At 37.4% G+C, this 20,608-nt stretch overlaps 1 protein-coding gene and 1 non-coding gene across 2 annotated transcripts in view; one reads left to right on the top strand and one right to left on the bottom strand.

Annotated features, from left to right (window-relative positions):
• LOC125174050 (uncharacterized) overlaps nt 1-20,608 on the top strand; it is an 80,352-nt gene that overhangs the window by 40,981 nt on the left and 18,763 nt on the right. The gene's annotated exons all lie outside the window — the stretch shown is intronic.
• LOC125146902 (U6 spliceosomal RNA) lies at nt 11,612-11,718 on the bottom strand. Its single transcript, XR_007144923.1, has one exon. It is a non-coding gene; the product is annotated as a U6 spliceosomal RNA (small nuclear RNA).

Below are 20,608 nucleotides of genomic sequence, written 5' to 3'. Positions count from 1 at the left end.
TCGGACCCTTCAATTTGTCTATTCTCTGCCCTTTGCAGACACGTGCTCATAACCAGCCTCCATGCTTCGGTCAAGTTCTTTGGTCAAGATTGAATTTTATATCTTGATGAGTTCAATTAGTCAATATTAGTTAAGGATTTTGCAACCATGTTCATGAGGAATGTAAGTCTACAATTTTCTTTCCTTGTAATTTTTTAGCTGTTTTGGGTATGAGGATAATGCTGACCTTGTAAACAATTAATATTTCCTCACCTTTTATTTTCTTCAAGTGGGTAAGATTGGTAATATTTCTTCCTTAAATGTATGATACGATTCATCTTTGCAAATTCAATTTCTTTGATAGGTACAGTCATTCAGATATTCTATTTCTTTTTGTTACAGTTTTTGAAAGTTGTTTTTAAAGTTCTTTATGTATTTTATGTAAATTGCTAATTATATTGGCATAAAGGTGTTTGTAATATTGCCTTATTATTTAGATGTCTGTGGGATCTGTAATGATATCTTTCACTCCTGTTATTGGTAGCTTGTGTTTTCTCTCTTTTTATTTTGATCAGTCTTGCCTATAGTTTATAAATTGTATATAGTTTGTTGTTTTATAGTTTATTCTCCTATCTCTACCACTTACTCCCTTTTACATTCTTTGGATTTAATTTGCTGCTCTTTTTCTAACTTCTTAGCATTGAAACTTAGATTATTTAAATAATTCCTTTATAAGCATTGCTTTAGCTGTATCTTATAAATTTTCATGTTATATTAATTTCCAAATATTTGGGAATTTTTCTAGATATCTTATTGTTATTGATTTCTAATTTAATTCCATTATGGTCAGAAAACATATTCTGTAAGATTTCAATATTCTGAAATGTATACAGACTTACTTTACTGCAAAACATGTAGTCTATCCTGATGAATGTTTCATGCACACTTGAAAAGGCAGTGAATGTATTCTTCCTTTGGTAGTAATGTTCCTTATAAATTTCAGTTAGTTCAAGAGGTTTAAGGCATGTGCTTGATATCCTCCACATCCTTAAAGATTTTTTTTGCCTAGCTGCTCTATTATTTTTACTGAGAGACATTTAAAATCTCCAACCATGATTATGGATTTATCTATGTTCCCCTTTAACTCTGTCAGGTTTTGTTTCATGTTTTTTTGAAGCTCTGTTTTGAGGCATGTATATAATTAGGATTGTTATATCTTCCCAATGAAATGCCACTCTTTATCTCTAACATTCAATTTCTTGAAGTCTACTTTGTCTTATATTAAAATAGCCACAAGTACTCTGTGCTTCCTCTTTTTATGATATGTCTTTCTTCCTTTACTGTCAACCTGGCGCAGTCTTTGTACTTAAAGTGCATATTTTCTAGACAGCATATACTCAGATATTCCTTTTAACAGCTTGACAATCTCTGCCTTATAATTAGAATGGTTAACCCATCAACATTAATGTAATTTTTTACATGGTTGAGTGTAAGTCTACCATTTTGTTATGTGTTTTCTAGTTATCATCTGATTTTGCTCCTCAGTTCTTCCTTTCTTGCTTTCTTTTGGGCTAATAATATACTTTTTAATATTTTACTTTAATTCCTTGATTGTATTTGTTCAGTGGTTATTATAGAGATTATGCATCTATTTAGAGTTAATATTGTATCATTTCACATTAAACAAAAGTCTTACAACAGTACAATTGAAATCACCCCATTCTTGTGCTAATCTTATCCCATATTTTACATTTACACAAGGTAAAAACTCTAAAATGTGAGGTTATTTAGCCATAAACAGTTGTTTTCAAATAAATCAGGAGAAGAAAAAAAACAGATATTCTCTTATCTTTGTACACGTATTTAACCTTTTTACTATTCTTTATTCCTTTCTGAGAGTCCAAATTTCCATCTGGTGTTATTTCCCTTTAGCCTGAAGAATTTTATTTAGCATTTCTTATAGTATAGGTCTGCTTGCAATTAATCCTACCAACTTTTAAAAAATCTATATTTTACCAGTTTTGAATTTGGAAGTCTAGATTGGCAAAGGTTTTTCCCCGTCAGTATTTTTTAAATGCCATTTTGTTTACGGGAAGCATGCCAGGAAAGGCCTGGCATCTGTGCAAATACAGGTATAGATTACAAAGCGCAGCAGCTGAGGCCAACAGTCAGTTATACCACCTGGAGAAGGAGACATGTAAGATGTCTTCGCATGGACACCATATCCATTCAGTGGATTTTTATTTTTATTCCTTTCTCAGCTCTATATTTTTCTGTGTACATGTGTGCACTTGTAGTTCCCAGTTGTCTGACAAGGTTGCATATCTATTAGCTCATTTGTACCATTTATATATATATATATATATATATACACACATATATATATAAAGTATATATATACTTATGTAAGCATAAAAATATAGATTTATTTTTATATAATATATGAATAAATATATTTATATTTAATATATATAAATATATACTTTATATTAAATTTAACATTTAATATATTAAATATATGTAATATATTTATATATAATATATTATATATATAAGAGATTAGCTGTTTTGTAATATAAATCTCATATTTTTCTGGCTTCTCATCTCTATCAATCGAGTTACCACAATGGTTGCCCTTTAAGCATAATTTATATTAAATTTAATATATAATTATATATAATATATAATATAAACACATAATAAAGTATATATTACTTATATAAAGTATATATATTATATATACATATTATATATACTTTAAATTTTTGTCTATTTACTCCAACCTCTAGACCATCTTGAGGTCTGTTTCTATTGACTGCTATTTTTCTTGACTATGGGTCACAATTTCCTACTTTTCCCACAAGTCTAGTAATTTTTTATCATATTTCAACATTTTAGATGATAGTGTTTAGGGAATATGGATTCAGTCATCCTCCACTAAAGCATGTTGAGGATTATTCTGGCAGGAGGTTAAATTGCTGGCAGGTTTTTTGGTCTAGTCAAGACTTTATTCTTAGGGTGGTTCTATTGTCGTTTTGAACTTATGTGTTTCCTTCACTCCAGGTTGTAGTCTCTCTTGAGGCATGATCTTTCTGGGTCTCAGCTGAAAGCACAGGTCCTCAGTGAGCCAAATCCATTCAGGTGGGCCAGAACTCTAACCACGGTTGAAGACCAGCCTTCAAGACCAGCCAAGAAACGTGAATTTCCACACAGACTCCTGGATGTCTGGGATATTCCCATCATTGTACCTTCTTCTCCTCCAGTACGCTGCCCACATCTTCCAGTTGCTTTATCCATGCCAAAATCCAGTTTCTGACTGATCAACTGAGTGAGATTACACCATTGCCTTGGTGGGGCCCATTTCCTGTATTTCTCTTTTCTCAAGGCTCATAGCGATGCACTGCTGACTGTTACTTCATATACTTTGTCCAGTTTATTTTGTCATTTTTTTAATGTTTATTTCTTTTTGAGACAGAATATGAGCGGGGCAGGGGCAGAGAGAAGGAGACACAGAATCTGAAGCAGGCTCCAGGCTCTGTCAGCCAGAGCCCGACATGGGGGGCTCGAACTCACAAGCTGTGAGATCATGGCCTGAGCTGAAGTCTACCCAGGAGCCCTTACTTTGTCCAGTTCATAGTTGCTTTTGTCCAAGATAGCTTGTCCTGTACCAGTTACTTTGCCGTGCCAGAAATGGAAGTAAAACTCCCCATCTTTAAAATACTTTATTGGGGAAAAAATCCTTCTGAGACCAATGCAAAGCTTTGTAGTATAAGAAGAGATTAGCTGTTTTGTAATATAAATCTCAAATTTTTCCGGCTTCTCATCTCTATCAATCGAGTTATCGCAATGGTTGCCCTTCAAGCATAATTATACTGCTTCATTATCCTTTGTAGCACATTCTTGAAATTGCACAAATTTTTTTATTATGGAAAATTTCAAATACATATATACAAAAGTAGAGTGAAAGTATAATGAATATGTTCTCATCAATTGCTTTAACAACTATCAACTTTGAACAGTCATATGCTCTGTACCTTCACCACTTCCCCCTAGATTATTTTGAAGCAGATCCCAAACATTATGTTTTTTTATCTGTACATATTTCTAAAGACATGGATTCCCCTTTTTACATAAAAATACAGTATCATCTCACTTTAATATTTCCTCAACATTTTGAAATACCCAGTGAATGTTTCCCTGATTATAATATGACATTGCAACATTTTATTTATTTGAATAAGGAACAAATAAAGCCCATGTACAGTGATTTACTAATATGTCTTTTAAGTCTCTTTTAATTTACAGATTTGTTCCAACATTTTTACTTGGTCCTTTCCTTTAACTTTCAGAGTTTCACAAAATTTGTATTCTGGTGATTACATCCCCAGTTGTATACCTGTGGTGTCATTTATTTAGCATGTTCCTCTATCTGTATTTCCTACAAGCTAGTAGTAGACCTAGAAGCTTAATCAAATTCAGGCTCCAACTTTTGACAAGGTTATTTCATAGGTATTGGGTACATGATGTCTGGTTTCTCTCCTCGTATAAAAAAGGTAGGATACATGCTTGACTCTTTCGCTTCACTCATCAGTTTTCACAATAATGAATTGGTTCTTTAGTCTTCTCTAAAGGTAATCAAGAATTTTTTAAGTATTACTATGAATTCATGGATTTAGACCCGTTTGGTATATTTCAGTATTTACAATTCGTATCCTTATTGATGCTAATTTTGTCCCATCATGGACTAATGAGGGTCTCACAAGTTGTTTCCAGAATCCTTCTGACACAGCCTTAGTTGTTCTTGATGGTTTCTTTGCTTCCTCTAGGGCAAGATACTGAAGGCCCCTCTTCTACATATCTTGCCCCAAACCTCGATTCACCCATTTCTCAAGGAAGTCCTGTTTAGTTTTCTTTGGAAATGATGTTTACAGGCCACTATCCAAGCACTACAACGAATTATTTTTATGGTATTTATTATCATTTTTAGTGCTTATTAATGGAAAGACCTAAGTTTTCATTTTTGTTTTAGAAAAAATACATCATGAATTCATACTAGAGGTTCTAAGTCACATCAGGACAATGGAGTTTTTACTTAGCCTCATCGATCTTACATCCACATCTCTCCCATAAAATATTCTGTTTCTCAATGTCAAATATGGTTACTTTTTGCTTTATCTCACATTACACATACAATGGTCTCAAAATAACAATGCCCTCATTAACTAAACAATATGATTATTGACAATGTAAGTTTTCTTTGTCGTTTTTGTTTGATTTTGAAGTTATTACCCTTGGAGTAAACTCCACGGTCAAATTCCTGTGGCTTAATGTTGCTTGGAATGATTCTTCTCTGTGTGGTTATCCCACCACTGAATACTCTGTTAGGTTCATTTGTTTATTTTTATTTTCCATTTTTATAGATTTCTTTTTAACATTACAATTTTTCTATAATTAAGTAAAATATTTATAAGGTTCCGTAGTCCAATCTACAAAAGAAGGCATATTCAAAGAAATATACATTCTAGCCCAGTCCTTTCCAGCCTATACCCTCCATCCCAACATAGCTAATAATTTTTAAATTTTTATGGTTTATCCTTCATTGTTTTCTTTAAATATATATATAGTTTATATATACTAAATATGTATTATAGACATTCTATAATATATTTTCCTATATACTTTATATATAATTTGCATAAAATATACTTTATATACTTTAATATAAGTATATGTATTATATATATGTTATATACATAATATATAATGACATACCTCCTCCTTTCTTAGATAATGATAGCATTCCATATGTACTTTCCTCCACTTTTCTCTTTTTTTTAAAATTTTTTTTAACATTTATTTATTTTTGAGACAGAGAAAGACAGAGCATGAATGGGGGGAGGGTCAGAGAGATCCTGAATCGGAGGGAGACACAGAATCGGAAGCAGGCTCCAGGCTCCGAGCTGTTAGCACAGAGCCCGACGCGGGGCTCGAACTCGTGAACCACAAGATCATGACCTGAGCCAAAGACAGACACTTAACCGACTGAGCCACCCAGGCACTCCTTCACTTTTCTATTTTTACATAACAATATATCTTAGAGACATAGAAGTACATAATATATATGAATATGTAAATATATATGAAATATATTCATATGTATACATATATTGTTTTTCTTTTTCCTTCTTCTTCTTCTAAAGAATGTAACAGAAATACCTGGATCTTGGTTGGGGGTACTTCCTAAGCATTATTTCCAAATTCTACTATTATTTACCAATGGAAGAAATTAATAAATTCCTTAGCTTCTAGGCCATTAAAAATTTGTGAAATTTAGTTGAATATGATACTTCATTTAATAATTAAGATTTTGAGACAAGATGGAACTATCTGGTATATAAAGTTGCTTAACTGTAGTATGCCTCAGTTTCCTGATCTGTAAAGGAAGGAAAGTAGACAGATGATCTCCTGGTCTAGCTAAAGTCCCTCCCCGTCACACACTCCATGGTACCCTGTGCCTTTCTTTCAGGCAATCTTTCATAATTGTAGTTAAATGATTACTTTCATGAAATCCATCTTACCTGTGTCAGGAAGTGAGGGACACATCTATCATGTTCTCCACTTATACTTAGTGCCTAGTGCAGTATCTGGCATACGTAAATAAAGAACAGCTACTAAACGAGTGAATGAATGACACCAGCTCTTAAACTTTGGATGAGTGTCATTTAAAACAAGCAGTTGTCTATGAAGTTGCTATTAACCAAGAGATCGGTTAAAAAAGAATTTTTTTTTTAATTTTTTTTTCAACATTTATTTATTTTTGAGACAGAGAGAGACAGAGCATGAACGGGGGAGGGGCAGAGAGAGAGGGAGACACAGAATCGGAAACAGGCTCCAGGCTCCGAGCCATCAGCCCAGAGCCTGAGGCGGGGCTCGAACTCCCGGACCGCGAGATCGTGACCTGGCTGAAGTCAGACGCTTAACCGACTGCGCCACCCAGACGCCCCTAAAAAAGAATTTTTTAAAAAGCACAGGTAACATGCCTAAAGGAAGTTCGCTTGTGTACATTCCATTCTCTATGTACCAAATTGTTCCTGAGAATGATTACAAGAGTGCTAACATATTTTGAAGCCTAATAATAGTCAGCCACTCATTCTTAAACTTGCTCAAGGATGTTCTCTGCCCTTTTAAAGCCCACCAATGAGGCTAGAAAAACACCTAATGTCAGAGGTCACATTACAGGGTGGACCCTGGCAAGATGTCCCAAACGGAGACCAGTACCAAAAACAACCAACCAACATGAAGTAGACACCCTACAAGGAGTTGGGATCAATACTCTTCAATACAGCTAACAATTTTTTTAATCTCCTTTCTTTTTTTCTCAAGTATAATTAACATACAATGTTATATCAGTTTCAGGTGTATAGCATAACGATTCAATTCTACATATTACTCAGTGCTCCTCATGATATGTGTATTCTTAATCTCCTTCATCTATGTTACCCATCCCCCTATGCACCTCCCCTCTGGCAACCACCAGTTTTCTACAACTATTTTATTTTATTTCATTTTATTATTATTTTTTTTTTACTTTATTTTATTTTAAAAATTTTTAAATTTTTTTAAGTTTACATCCAAGTTAGTTAACATATGGTGCAACAATAATTTCAGGAGTAGATTCCTTAGTGCCCCTTCCCCATTTAGCCCATCCCCCCTCCCACACCCCCTCCAGTAACCCTCAGTTTGTTCTCCATATTTAGGAGTCTCTTCTGTTTTGTCCCCGTCTCTGTTTTTATATTATTTTTGTTTCCCTTCCCTTATGTTTATCTGTTTTTTCTCTGAAAGTCGTCATATGAGTGAGGCCATATGATTTTTGTCTTTCTCTGACTAATTTCACTTAGCATAATACCCTCCAGTTCCATCCACATAGTTGCAAATGACAACTACCAATTTTAAATGCATGTCGTTCAATTTTCCTCTCACCAAAATCCAATCTGCCCAGATGATGGTAGGATTCTTCTTTAAGGGACGTTTCCATTTGGTGGATCAAAGATAAAAAGAATATAAAGAGGAAAATGTAGATAAGAAGACAAAAGAGCAACCTGACAAACAAGAAAGACTCACATTTTGTGAATGTGTTTGAAATAACTATAGCTTGGCCAAGGCCCTGAGGAGAATCTGCTTACTAATCATACTGAAACCAACTGTCTCTTTTGTGTTTCTTGACAGTCATTATAGCAAGAGGTGATGGATCCTACAGATGGAGCACCCTAATTTGGAAGTCACTTTGTTGTTATAAGGGGACAGCCTGGTGCATCAGAAAGATGGGCTTTGGAGCTGGACAGATCTTAAAGGTCCGCCTCACCTAGCAGTTGGGACCTAGGCAGGTAATGTACACTGGGGACACCACTGCCCACTCTGCACGGTTATTTTGAGAATTTGAAGAAGTACACGTCAAGTAACCTAGATTTCTGGCACAAGCTCGGCACTCAAGAAATTCTTCTGTGGCTTCATTTGAATTCTGAGATCATGGCATATTTTAATATTAGGCATATTTTAATATTACTATATTGGATTAGACTGTGGGATAAATCAAAAGAGAAATGACTAGATCCCAATCTCTTTTCTCCAGTGAGAGGTAAGCAACTCATATCACACACCAGAAAGGCAATTTTCAGAGCGCCTGGATGGCTCAGGCGGTTAAGTGTCTGACTTCAGCTCAGGTCATGATCTTGCAGTTTGTGAGTTCAAGCCCTGCGTTGGGCTCTGTGCTGACAGCTCAGTCTGGAGCCTGCTTCGGATTCTGTGTCTCCCTCTCTCCTACTCTCTCTCTCTCTCTCTCAAAAAAAAAAAAAAAAAATTAAGAAATTTTAAGGCAATTTTCAAGGTAGTTTCAAATAGCATACGCCAGAGTTAGTTTAAAACCTTTTAACTGAATGAGGTGTTAGAAAGGGCAGTGGGGTTTGACTTTTTGTTCCTATTGGGTATCTGACTTTGGACAAGTCATTTAGCCTCTTTGAGCCTCATTGCTCTCATCTATAAAAAATGCACAATAATATCTTTCTTGCCTATGTCACAGCCTTGTCATGAGGCACAAGTGAGAGAGTGCAGGTAGACATGCTCTGCACCTACAGGGTGGCTTACAAATGAGAGTAAGTATTAGTCTCTATCCATCTCCCCTTTCTCCCGGCGGCCCATGCTCTCAGCCTGCTGCCACAAATCCCTAACAAAGAACTAAGCAGTCATTACAGTATTAGTGGACGTTAGTCTAGCAGGACCCCTCCCAGGGGTGTGTGAGTGTAAACCACATGCCAGGGGAGACCTCCTTCTGCCCCACCCTTCTCTAACTGGGCCATGTTCTCCGGGAAGACTGCAGCTCACCCACAGAGATTGGTTCGTTTCCCCAGTGAGTCCTGGGAGATTAAGGTGACCTCTAAGCTGTCACCACACTTCCCCTCTCTTCTACAACGTGCCACTCACTGTTCTAGGTGCTAAGGATGTTGCAGCAAACAAAAACATCTCTGCCCTTATGGAGTTTTTATTCTAGTGGAGGAAATCAGAAAAAAAGAAAATAAGTAAAGTCCATAATAGATCACACAATGCTAAGCACTGTGCACAAACACAAAGGAGGGAAATGGAATAGACTTGCTGGGGGGCCCAAGTGAGATGCGTGTGTTGGAGGCTGAATGGGGACGATGGCCATGTTAAACAGAGTGGTCAGGGAAGGCTCCCTGACAAAGTGGTATTTGAGTAGAGATCTGCTGGAGGTAAAGAATATCAGGGAGTGAGGAATATCACTGAGTGAGGAATATCGGGGAACCATTTCAGCACACAGGCAGGCCCTGAGGCAGGAGCATATTTGGCATAATTGAGGAAGAGCAATGAGGCTAGTATGGCTGATGCCTCATGAGAGAAGTGGCCAAGGAGGCTGTACAGAGCGTGCAATGGAGGCCAGATCACAGCAGCCTGGGAGGCCACTTTTGAGGATGTGAGTTTTGACCTCCAGTGAGATGGAAGGCCCTTTGAAGAGTTCTAACAGAGACATGACATGATCAGAAACAAAGCAGGGTCACTCTGGCTGACGTGTGGAGAAAAAACTGTGAAGGCAGAAGCAGGGAGGCAACTGCAGTTAGGCAGACAAAAGACGGTGGTGGCCCGGACCAGCTGATAGAGTGGACATGGCAGTCAGGGACTAGATTCCGGACGTGTTCTGAAGGCAGGCTGAAAGGACTTAATGATGCGTTGCTTGAAAAAAGTCAAGACTAGCTGAGGAAAGCAGCCCCTGCCTCCTACCCTCACCTCATTCAAGAGAGATTAAATGAGGATTTGTCTCACCACCTGGGAAAAGCTCCCAACTTCTGTCCTAAGTGACAAGAAACAAAGAGGAAGGAGAGTAGGGGCAACTCCAAGAGGTAAATTTAAGTGAACACGAGTCTGTCCTGGAGAGGCTATTTAGGTGGAGAAAGGTGCAAACAAGTAGAGTGAAATGGCAGCATTGTTCTGGTAAATGTTTGACGACTGGCTTTTTGGGGGGAAAGTTCTGATTTGTAGCATTGGCCAACTTCTGAGGTGCAAGTATTGCCAACATAGTTGAGTTCAAGCTGCCAACAGTATTGATCACAGTGTTTTAAAGAGATGTGCACAGGGGGCCCTGACGAGGCAAAGGGAGCTCCCCCCCGCCCCGCCCCGCCCCGCACGGATGTGGCTCCTCGGCCTCTGTTGGCAATCCATGTGTGCTTCTAGCAGGAAACACGCCATCCTGTGCTGAAGTCACTTCTCCACCTCCCTCCCTTGGTCCCAAGGGCGTGAAGGACTGACTCATTCATCTTTATTTCACCACTGCAAACACAGAACCTGCAATAGCTCAATAAACATTTCTCGAGCAGAACAAAACTTCATTTCAATGTGATATTTATGTGGAGGATAATGTTCATCTCACCACCACTCCTAGAGCACTCAATGCAGGCTTATTTTGTCCTTTATTTATCTGGTATATAATAGGATTTGTACAATCCTTAGGCTAAGTAAATTCTCTTGAGCCTGCCTACATAACGTCTTTTTTTTTTATAAGTAGTGAAAATTCAGCTTGAACTGAGCTAAACTACAAAGGATTTTAGTGCTGGTGTCTTAACTGTTTAGTAAGTAAAACCTTTTACATTAATCAGAAGAAGAGTATGGAAAATGAACTGTTACAGAACAATAGAGGAAGAGAAGCACACCTGGGTGGCTCAGTTGGTTAAGTGACTGACTCTTGACCTCGGCTCAGGTCATGATCTCATGATTCATGAGATCGAGCCCTGCACTGGGGTCTGTGCTGACAATACAGAACCTACCTGGAATTCTCTTTCTGCCTCTCTTTCTGCCCCTTCCTTGCTGTGCATTCATGGTCTCTCTCTCAAAATAAATAAACTTAAAAAAAGAAGAGGGAGGGAGACTATTGTCACTCTCCTTTTTATTTTTGTAAGTAGTAGAGTTTACATCAGAAACAAGGAATGAGTTATAATCAAAGTCTTTTCACTTCTAGATGGTCCTTGTTGACCAGGCTCAGATAGCTCCTGTATGACATTTGTTCTGTCAGTCTCAATTCTTCATACTTTATTTATTTATTTTTTTTTTTGCGGGAGTGACTTTTATTAAAAATATGGAACGCTTCACGAATTTGCGTGTCATCCTTGCACAGGGGCCATGCTAATCTTCTCTGTATCGTTCCAATTTTAGTATATGTGCTGCCGAAGCGAGCACCATACTTTATTTTCAAAACAAAACGTCGATAACCTATAATAAGAAGGAATGAGCTAACCACTCCCTGCCACAATGCCATGATCATGCTTTATTACCAAACTACTGAGTCTATAGTTGTTTTATCTCACTCATTCAGTGTCATTGGCTTTCCTTCACCCTAATGATATGAAAGAAATCGTGGAAATATGGCAGATTAAATGCATAGTTGATCTCCTCTCCTCCCCAAGCTTCATTAAAATGACCACAAATTACCACAGGTGAAAAGACAATAGCAGATGAGAGACAATCAACAAAATGTGTAATGGAAAGCAGGTGAACAAGTCGCCGCTGCTGTCTTAGCAGCAAGGTGAAAGCTATAACTTCACTGCTTGCAAGTGGGGAAGCCAATGGGAAGTTAGCCCATGGAGGCTGCAACAGCCTGGCAATGATCAGGAATGGAAGTGCCAGGAGCCTCTGAAAGCAGAGACGTAGAGTGGAGCTGGAAGGAAGATTGGATTGGAAGTGTATATAAGGAGCAGCAATATCCTGGCATGTAGGCAGGAAACTGTCCTCCCCTTCTGAAGAAGACCATAGCTTGATTTTTCAGTGAAGTTGAACAAGAGGGGCTCTGGACTTGGAGACATAAATGACAGCCAACAGGGTATAACAGCTCTGAAAACAAGTGAATGTCGCCATGCAAAACAGTGAGAGCTCCTGTCCTCTAACGAAATGGCAAGGGTTCCACTCAGTCACTTACAGTGTGATCCACCTGTCAAAGTCCTATTCATGCACACAGAGATTACAATCAGCTTTTTAGTATGTTACTCTTAAATATTAATAGTCAATGAGATCTTTGAGGAACACTTAAAAGATAAAGAACAAAACAAACTGAAAAATGGAAATCAGAGGAAAGAAACAGTTCATGGAGCATGGAAACAAATCTCCCCAAACCTCCCATTATAATTAGTATTTTCATAGAGATTAGATATTTATTATTGAGAGAGAGAGAAAGACAGAGCATGAGCAGGGGAGAGGCAGAGAGAGGAGGAGACACAGAATCCAAAGCAGGCTCCAGGCTCTGAACTGTCAGCACAGAGCCCGACGCGGGGCTCGAACTCATGAACCGTGAGACCATGACCTGAGCCGAAGTCAGACACTTAACCGACTGAGCCACCCAGGCACCCCGACAACACAAATTTTTTAAATACAAGAGTATTTTAAGAGACGGTCACTTAAAGAAGCGGTACCTCCACTGAAACAGGCAGAAATTGGCAAAGATTGACAGAATCAATCTGTCAATCTTTGGTTTTGAACTCTGTAATCTAATCTTAAATTTAGGACAACCAGAACACTCCTAAATGAAGAAAAGGGCAACTGAATTTCAGTAAGAGGGCATTGTGGCATTTTTGCCCATTTGCCTACTCTCTCATTCCCCAGTGCAGGGATAGCAGCAGCTATGGGAATGGTGGCCCACATTCCTGGTGGAGCTTGCTTTTGCAGGCTGGTTTCTCACTGAAGGAATGCCCCAGCTTATAGTCAAGATGCAAAAACTGAGAGAGTAGCTTTTTTTTCCCCTTTTGGCTCCGGGCATTTAAGGAACTCTCTCAGGTCATTGGCCAACCTCTGAAATAACAACAGAGATGGTAGTGACCACACGTGACCAAGAAAACAGACTTTGCAAAAAATTGTTTGGAAAAGTCACTAAAAAACCCTAAGCCATCAAAAAACAACAAAAGCAAACCCTGAGGAAAGTTAATTTATTATATAAGAAATACTATTAAATATCAAAATATTAATTGTAATTTTTAAATGCCCATTTTTCAACAAAAAATTTCAAGGTGTACAGCGAATCATCTAAGTATGGCCCATTCATGGCAAAAAAGCAATTTGACAGAAACCACCTCTAAGGACATACAGACATTAGACTTACTAGACAAAGACTTTAAGTCAATGGTGTTAAATATGTTTAAAGAGCTAAAGGAAACTATGGACAAAGAACTAAGGAAAATGATAGATGAACAAATTGAGAACATCAATAAAATGATTGAAATTATAAAAAGGAACCAAGTAGAAATTCTAGAAATTGTAAGTACAATAACTAAAATAGAATTTCATTAGAAGAGTTCAACAGCAGATTGGAACTGGCAGAAAAAAGAATCCACAAACCTGAACATAAGATTATTAAAATTATCCAGTCTGAGGAACAGAAAGAAAAAAGAATAAAAATTAACAGAGTCTAAGAGAACTGTGGAACACAGCAAGTATAGCAAAATAAGCATTATGAGAGTCCCAGAAAGAAGAGAGAGAGACATAGAGAGACAGAGACAGAGAGAAAGGAACAGTAAGAATATTTGAAGAAATAGTGGCCAAAACTGCCTCCTAAATTTGATGAAATACATGAATTTACACATACAATAAGTTCAGTGAACATCAAAGAGGATAAATTCAGAGTTCCACACTGAGATACATAATCAAATTGTCCAATAACAAAGACAGAGAGAAACTAAAGCAGCGAGAAAGAAACAACTCATCATATACAAGGGGTCTTCGATAAGATGAACAACTGATTTCTCATCAGAAACTCTGGAGGCCAGAAGGATGATATATTTTAAATACTGAGAGAAAAAGAAACTGTACACTGACAGTTCTATATCCAACAAAACTATTCTTCAAAAATGAAGACAAAATAAAACAGTTCCAGAAAAACAAAAACTGAGGGATCTTTTGCTAGCCAACCTGTCCTATAAGAAATGCTGAACAGAGTCCTTGAGCTTTAAGGAAAGCTTACTAGCCAGTAACTCATACTCATGTGAATAAATAAAGAATTCCAGTAAAGGTAACTACATAGACAAATAAAAAAGCCAGTGTTACTGTATTTTTTGTCTGTAAATTTAATTTTATTCCTAAATGATTTAAAAGAAAAATTCATTTAAAAACACATATTTATGCTAATTGGCACTCAATATAGAAAGATGTGATTTGCATCAAAAACAATATAAAAGGGAACAGAAGGGGTGTCTGATTGGCTCAGTCCATTAAGCATCTAACTCCTGATTTCAGCTCAGGTCATAATCTCACCATTCATGGGATCAAGCCCCACGTTGGGCTCTGCTCTGGCAGTATGGAGCCTGCTTGGGATTCTCTCTCTCCCTGCCCCTCCCTCTCTCTCTCTCCTTCCCCTACAACTCCCCTTTAAATGTTTACTTATTTATTTATTTATTTTGAGAGAGAGAGAACAGGGTGGGGGGAGAGAAATGAAAAGAGAACTGGTTCTTTAATTTTTTTAATGTTTATTTCTTTTTGACAGAGAGAGGGAGAGACAGAGCATGAGTGGGGAAGGGGCAGAGAGAGAGGGAGACACAGAATCTGAAGCAGGCTCCAGTCTCTGAGCTGTCAGCACAGAGCCTGACACAAGGCTCAAACTCACGGACCACGAGATCATGACCTGGGCCGAAGTTGGACACTCAACCGACTGAGCCACCCAGGTGCCTCAAAGAGAGCTGGTTCTTAAAAAGTGCTGACAAAATTTCACTTCCACGTGCAAATAATGAAATTGGACCCTTACCTGATACCATACAAAAAATTAAATAAAATGGATCAAAGATGCCAATGTGAGAACTAAAATTATAAAACTCTTAGAAGAAAACAAAGGAAAATCTTTATAATCTTGGGTTTAATGATTAATAGGACACAAAATGGATGAATAGGTAAACAAAATGTGATGTGATATATATATGTATATAACATATATACATATTGAATATTATTCACCCATGAAAAGGAATGATGTTCTGACACATACTACAACATAAAAACTATAAGACTCAAATGGAAAAGTTAGAAATTTAAAAACATGATGTCAAATCAAAGGTTTTTTAATGTATGAATCAGCAGACTGAACACAAGGTGAGAAAAGGCTCAGTCAACTTGATGAGAAGTAGAATGACATTAGACTTGTCAACAGCCATATTAGAATCTGCAAGATGATAGTCACTTCTTTCAACCACCAATCAAGAATGAATTTAGAGACATTTTTATACATGAAGGACTTCAAAAAATTTACCTTTCATGTATCTTTCTTCAGAAACTTCCTGGAGTATGCTCTCCACCAAAATGAGGGAGTAAACAGAGAGAGGGAGAGACATGGGTTCTTGAATCAGGAGGTCCAAAAAAGGTGAGAGGAATGATTAGAGAATAGGACCCATAAGGGTCATCTGTCATCTTCAAGATGCTAGTGAGGGGAAGACGGCTGTGCAATAAGCCTAGCAGTAACAGGAGGGCATGGAGGCAGAGAGTTTTAGGAAGAATATTGCCAAGAAATTAAGGGATTCATGGCTTATCTAAAGTATTTGACGACAAGGAGGAGTCTTACAATGTGTCTGAGTGACAAGTTGAATTAGAGAAAAGTACGCTGAGAAACAATCAAGGAAGCAACAAAAAAGGGCAATTCTTTTCCCAGGAAAAAATATAAATGCCATTTAAACAAGAGGTGGAGACTGGAATGATGCAGCTGCATGTCAAGGAACACACGGGTTGATGGTCACCACCAGAAGCTAGGAACAGGCAAGGAAGGATTCAATCCAGAATCATGGAGGGATTGTGGCCCTAACAACACCTTGATCTCAGACTTCTAACCTCCAGAATTAGGAGAGAATAAGTTTATCATGTTTCAGCCACCCAGTCTGTGGGGCTTTGTTAAAGCACTCATAAGAAGTTAATAAATTCATTCCTTTGGTCAAGAAAAGGCATCGCTGAATAACTTTCATTATCTGCTGCCTAATTGTCCCTTGTTCCTACCTGGTCAAAACTTCTCTATTGGTGATCCATCTGACAAAATGACTCGTTACTGTCTGGCTTCCTTAATTCAACTGACCTCCCCATTCACCCTATCAGAGAGCCACACCTTGGACTTTGTCACTGCACACACCCATTTGAAAAGCTGTTCTCAAGAAATTGTAAATCATGGCGACCAAACACATTGTACATCACATTGTAGCTAGACCCTTCTAGCTGTAAAGGATACATTTTTCCTTCATTTCTGGTTAATTCCCAGTTACACTTTTCCACTGCTCTAAACTGGTTTTCTGAATTTTCCTAGAGCCCTCAATCATAACCATGGTTCCTGGTCTTCTCAATTCATGCTTTTTTTCTTTTTTAAACAACCAAGAATCCCTTCTTCACCTGCTTGGGCATCCAGGACCACGGCAGGGCCCCTCAGGCCATACCTGCTGGCCTGGCTGTGAGTAGGAGGCAGTGACCCCAGAGAAGATGCAGGTTGATTTGTGTCCACCCTTGCCTTCAGTGAGCAAAACCAAACAAAATTTGAATTTTTAGATTAAAATTTTAAAATATATATAAATAATCCCAACCTAGGTAAGTCCTCAGCATCTCCACATTCTGGCAGCCAGCTATCCTATCTGCTTTATCTTCCATGACCCTCATTGATCCTATTATCCAATTATGCTCCTCCCGGAGCTAGGTTAGCAACAGAAGATGAGACCTAGTGTAGTTGAAAAATTCATAAAATACTTTTTTATTAGGAGAAGCAATGTCATTTTTAAGCCACTACTGTGACACTTAGAGAATTTACCTAGAGTGTTAGAAAGGTAATTGGCCAAAACAGCCATATTGATAATCCATTTAACTAGCTGCCTCACAAATTAACCTTCTCAACTCCACTGGCCTTCACCTCACTCCATCAGCCACCCACCAGCAATGTCACAGCTTGGATCTTGTCATTGCTTAGACTTGTTCCACCTCCAGAATTTTCTTGTTGGAGGTGTTTCTCTTGACAAGAACTTTCTTGACTTCTACCTCTCCCACACACTTATACCCATTGAACCTGCTCTTCTTCCTCATTATGGATTCTTGTTCCTTAACTCCTCCCCATTCTCCCAGTCACCTGTGACCTCCTCTGAAGGTGATCATCTGCCTTCCTTCCCACTCAGAATGAAACTCTATGGATTAAAGACACTGAGTTAATCATCACTGCATTTAAATTATAATAGTGATGAGTTAAATTTGATTTTGGAATTCAAGTAGTATTTCTGTTATTTACAAATCTCATAATTTTGTGCTACACAATGAATACTATAAATAAGTAAAAATGAACAGTATAAGCCAAAGGATCATTGACTACTAGCGCAATTTTCCATTGAGAAAGATTTTCACTGGAAAGGGCTCTGAAAAGAAGTGATTAAATGCCTATTGGTTAATGAAGGAGTTCCAGGGGTTGGCTGAAGACCATTCTCTCAAGACAAAACTCCAGAGAACCATCCAAATTACTGACAATTCCCAGAACATGGCAGAAACTCAAGAAAGCAGGACAAGGGTGGATTCTAACTATGAATGGGATCAAATGAGAAAGAAATTATCCACTTAAAGAATACCCCAGAGGAAATGAATTTGAAGAAGTTGGCACATCACAGATGGACATGAACTGCATTTGCCACTCCATCTGTGGCAGCGGTGCTCCAAGTTTTTTTGTGTTTTGTTTTTTTAAGCAGTAGAACTCTTCCTTGAAACGGAAATAACGGCAGAACTGATTAAAACTGGGGTCAGGGGTCTGGAGCTCCGTTACCCAGATACTGACCTTGGAGGTGATTCCAAAGTCCCTCTTCAAAACCATAAAGATGGGGAATAGTTTGAAAACCACTGGCCTTGGAAATACAACCTCCCCTAACCCAACCACCATTGGTTACTGCCATAACTGGCTATCAAGTACAAGAATATTTATTAGAATATTTGTACTAGACTACCTGAATATGTGTGTGGAGTTCAAATAGCTAATAAATAATGAAATCTGAGCACAACTTTCTATTTGTGATTTTTTTTTTTTCTGGGAAACATTCTCAAATTCTTGTATTTCCAAGTTACCACATGCTGTTGATTTTATTTTTTCTTAATTTCAGTACTGAGACACCCAAGGTTAGGAGCCTCAATGTTACCCTCTTTAGCATCTCTTTTAATTATTTATTTACTCGTTAAATTTTAATAATTTATCACTAATTATATATGTATATTTGTATATGTATGTATATATTATGATAGGCAATTGGGAAAAAATTTGAGTAAAGTATAATACCTGGCCCCCCTAAGCAGTTTAGAGACTAAGACAGGAGATTAAAATTTCTGGATTAGAAGTATGCACAAGATGTTATGGAAACCTAGAAAAGGCATATAAATTAACATAATGAAAATAAGCAGAGGTCAAGGGACACTCCAGAGAAATGACATTTGACTTGAGTTTTAAAGGAAAATAGGATTAAGATAAAATCAGATGATTTGTTAGAGAAGTGCAAAGTCCAGACCCTGCAAAAACTTCAGAAAAAAGCTTTTCTCTCTTGCATTTGTGTGACATTTACATACAGACAAAACCTATAGTAATGGAGAGCAGATGAATAATTGCTGAGAGTTAAGGAAAAGGTGAGTATAAGGGGATATAACACAAGGAAATTTACTGGGGTGCTGGAACTGCTTTATATTCTGCTTGTGGTGGTGATTACACAAATATTTTTCATGTACTAAAATTCAAGAACTGTATAGACCCCCAGAGATCAAACTTACTGTATGATAAAATATATATAAACACCTCTCAAACAACATGCTACTGAACAACCAATAAATCATGGAAGAAATCAAAGATGAAACAAAAACTACCTAGACACAAATGAAAACAGAAATATGACATGCCAAAATCTATGGGATGCAGCAAAAGTTGTTCTATGAGGGACATTCATAGCAACACAGGCTTACCTCATGAAATAAGAAAAATCTCAAATAAACAATCTCACTTTATACATAAAGAAACTAGACAAATAAGAACAAAGTCAAAGGTTGGTAAAAGGAAGGAAATAATAAAGATCAAGTAGAAATAAATGAAATAGAGACTAAAAGACAATAGAAAAAATCAATGAAACTAAGAGCTGTTCTTTGAAAAGATAAACAAAATCAACAAACCCTTACCTAGACTAACCAAGAAAAAAAGAGAGAGGACTTGAATAAATAAAATCAGAAATGAAAGAGGAGACTTTATGACTGAGACCACAGAAATACAAAGGATCATAAGAGGCCATTTACAAACAATTATATGCCAACTAACCAGAAAGCCTAGAAGAAATGTATAAATTCCTAGAAATATACAACCTACCAAATAGAAAATCTGAATAGACTGAGTACTAGTAAGGGTAATCTCCCAACGAACAAAAGTCCAGGATCAGATGGAAAATGATGAACCTTGACTGTTACTTTGCACCATAAGCAAAAATCATTCTAGTTTACTTTTACAGATATTCCTCAACTTACAATGAGGTTATGTCCTAATAAACCCATCATAATTTGAAAATATTATAAATCAAAATACATTTAATACACCTAACCTACCAAACATCACAGCTTATCCTAGCCTACCTTAAATGTGCTCAGAACACTTACAGTAGCCTGCAGTTGGGCAAAATCACAAAGCCTATTTTATAATAAGAAATAGAATGGTCGCATGGGTACAAAATGGTTCTAAGTGTGTGAGTTGTTGTTGACCCTCGTGATCACATAGCTGACTGGAAGCTTCAGCCACTGCCCAGCATTATGAGAGAGTATCATACCTATCTCTAGCCTGGGAAAAGATCACAATTCAAAGTACTGTTTTCACTAAATGCATATCATTTTTGCACCATCGTAAAGTCAAAAAATCACAAACTGTTATAAGGTGGGGAATGTTCATAGTTCTAAATGTGAAAGGCAAGTGTACACAAAAAGTATTAACCACAAAAGAAAAGGTGATAAATTGGACTATTTTTTTTAATTTTTTTTAAACGGTTATTTATTTTTGAGACAGAGAGAGACAGAGCATGAACGGGGGAGGGGCAGAGAGAGAGGGAGACACAGAATCAGAAGCAGGCTCCAGGCTAACCGC

Source organism: Prionailurus viverrinus, chromosome A1 (assembly GCF_022837055.1).
Source record: "Prionailurus viverrinus isolate Anna chromosome A1, UM_Priviv_1.0, whole genome shotgun sequence".
NCBI classification, from domain to species: domain Eukaryota; kingdom Metazoa; phylum Chordata; class Mammalia; order Carnivora; family Felidae; genus Prionailurus; species Prionailurus viverrinus.
Note: the sequence above shows the minus strand (reverse complement) of the source record. Positions and strands in the feature narration are given on the sequence as shown.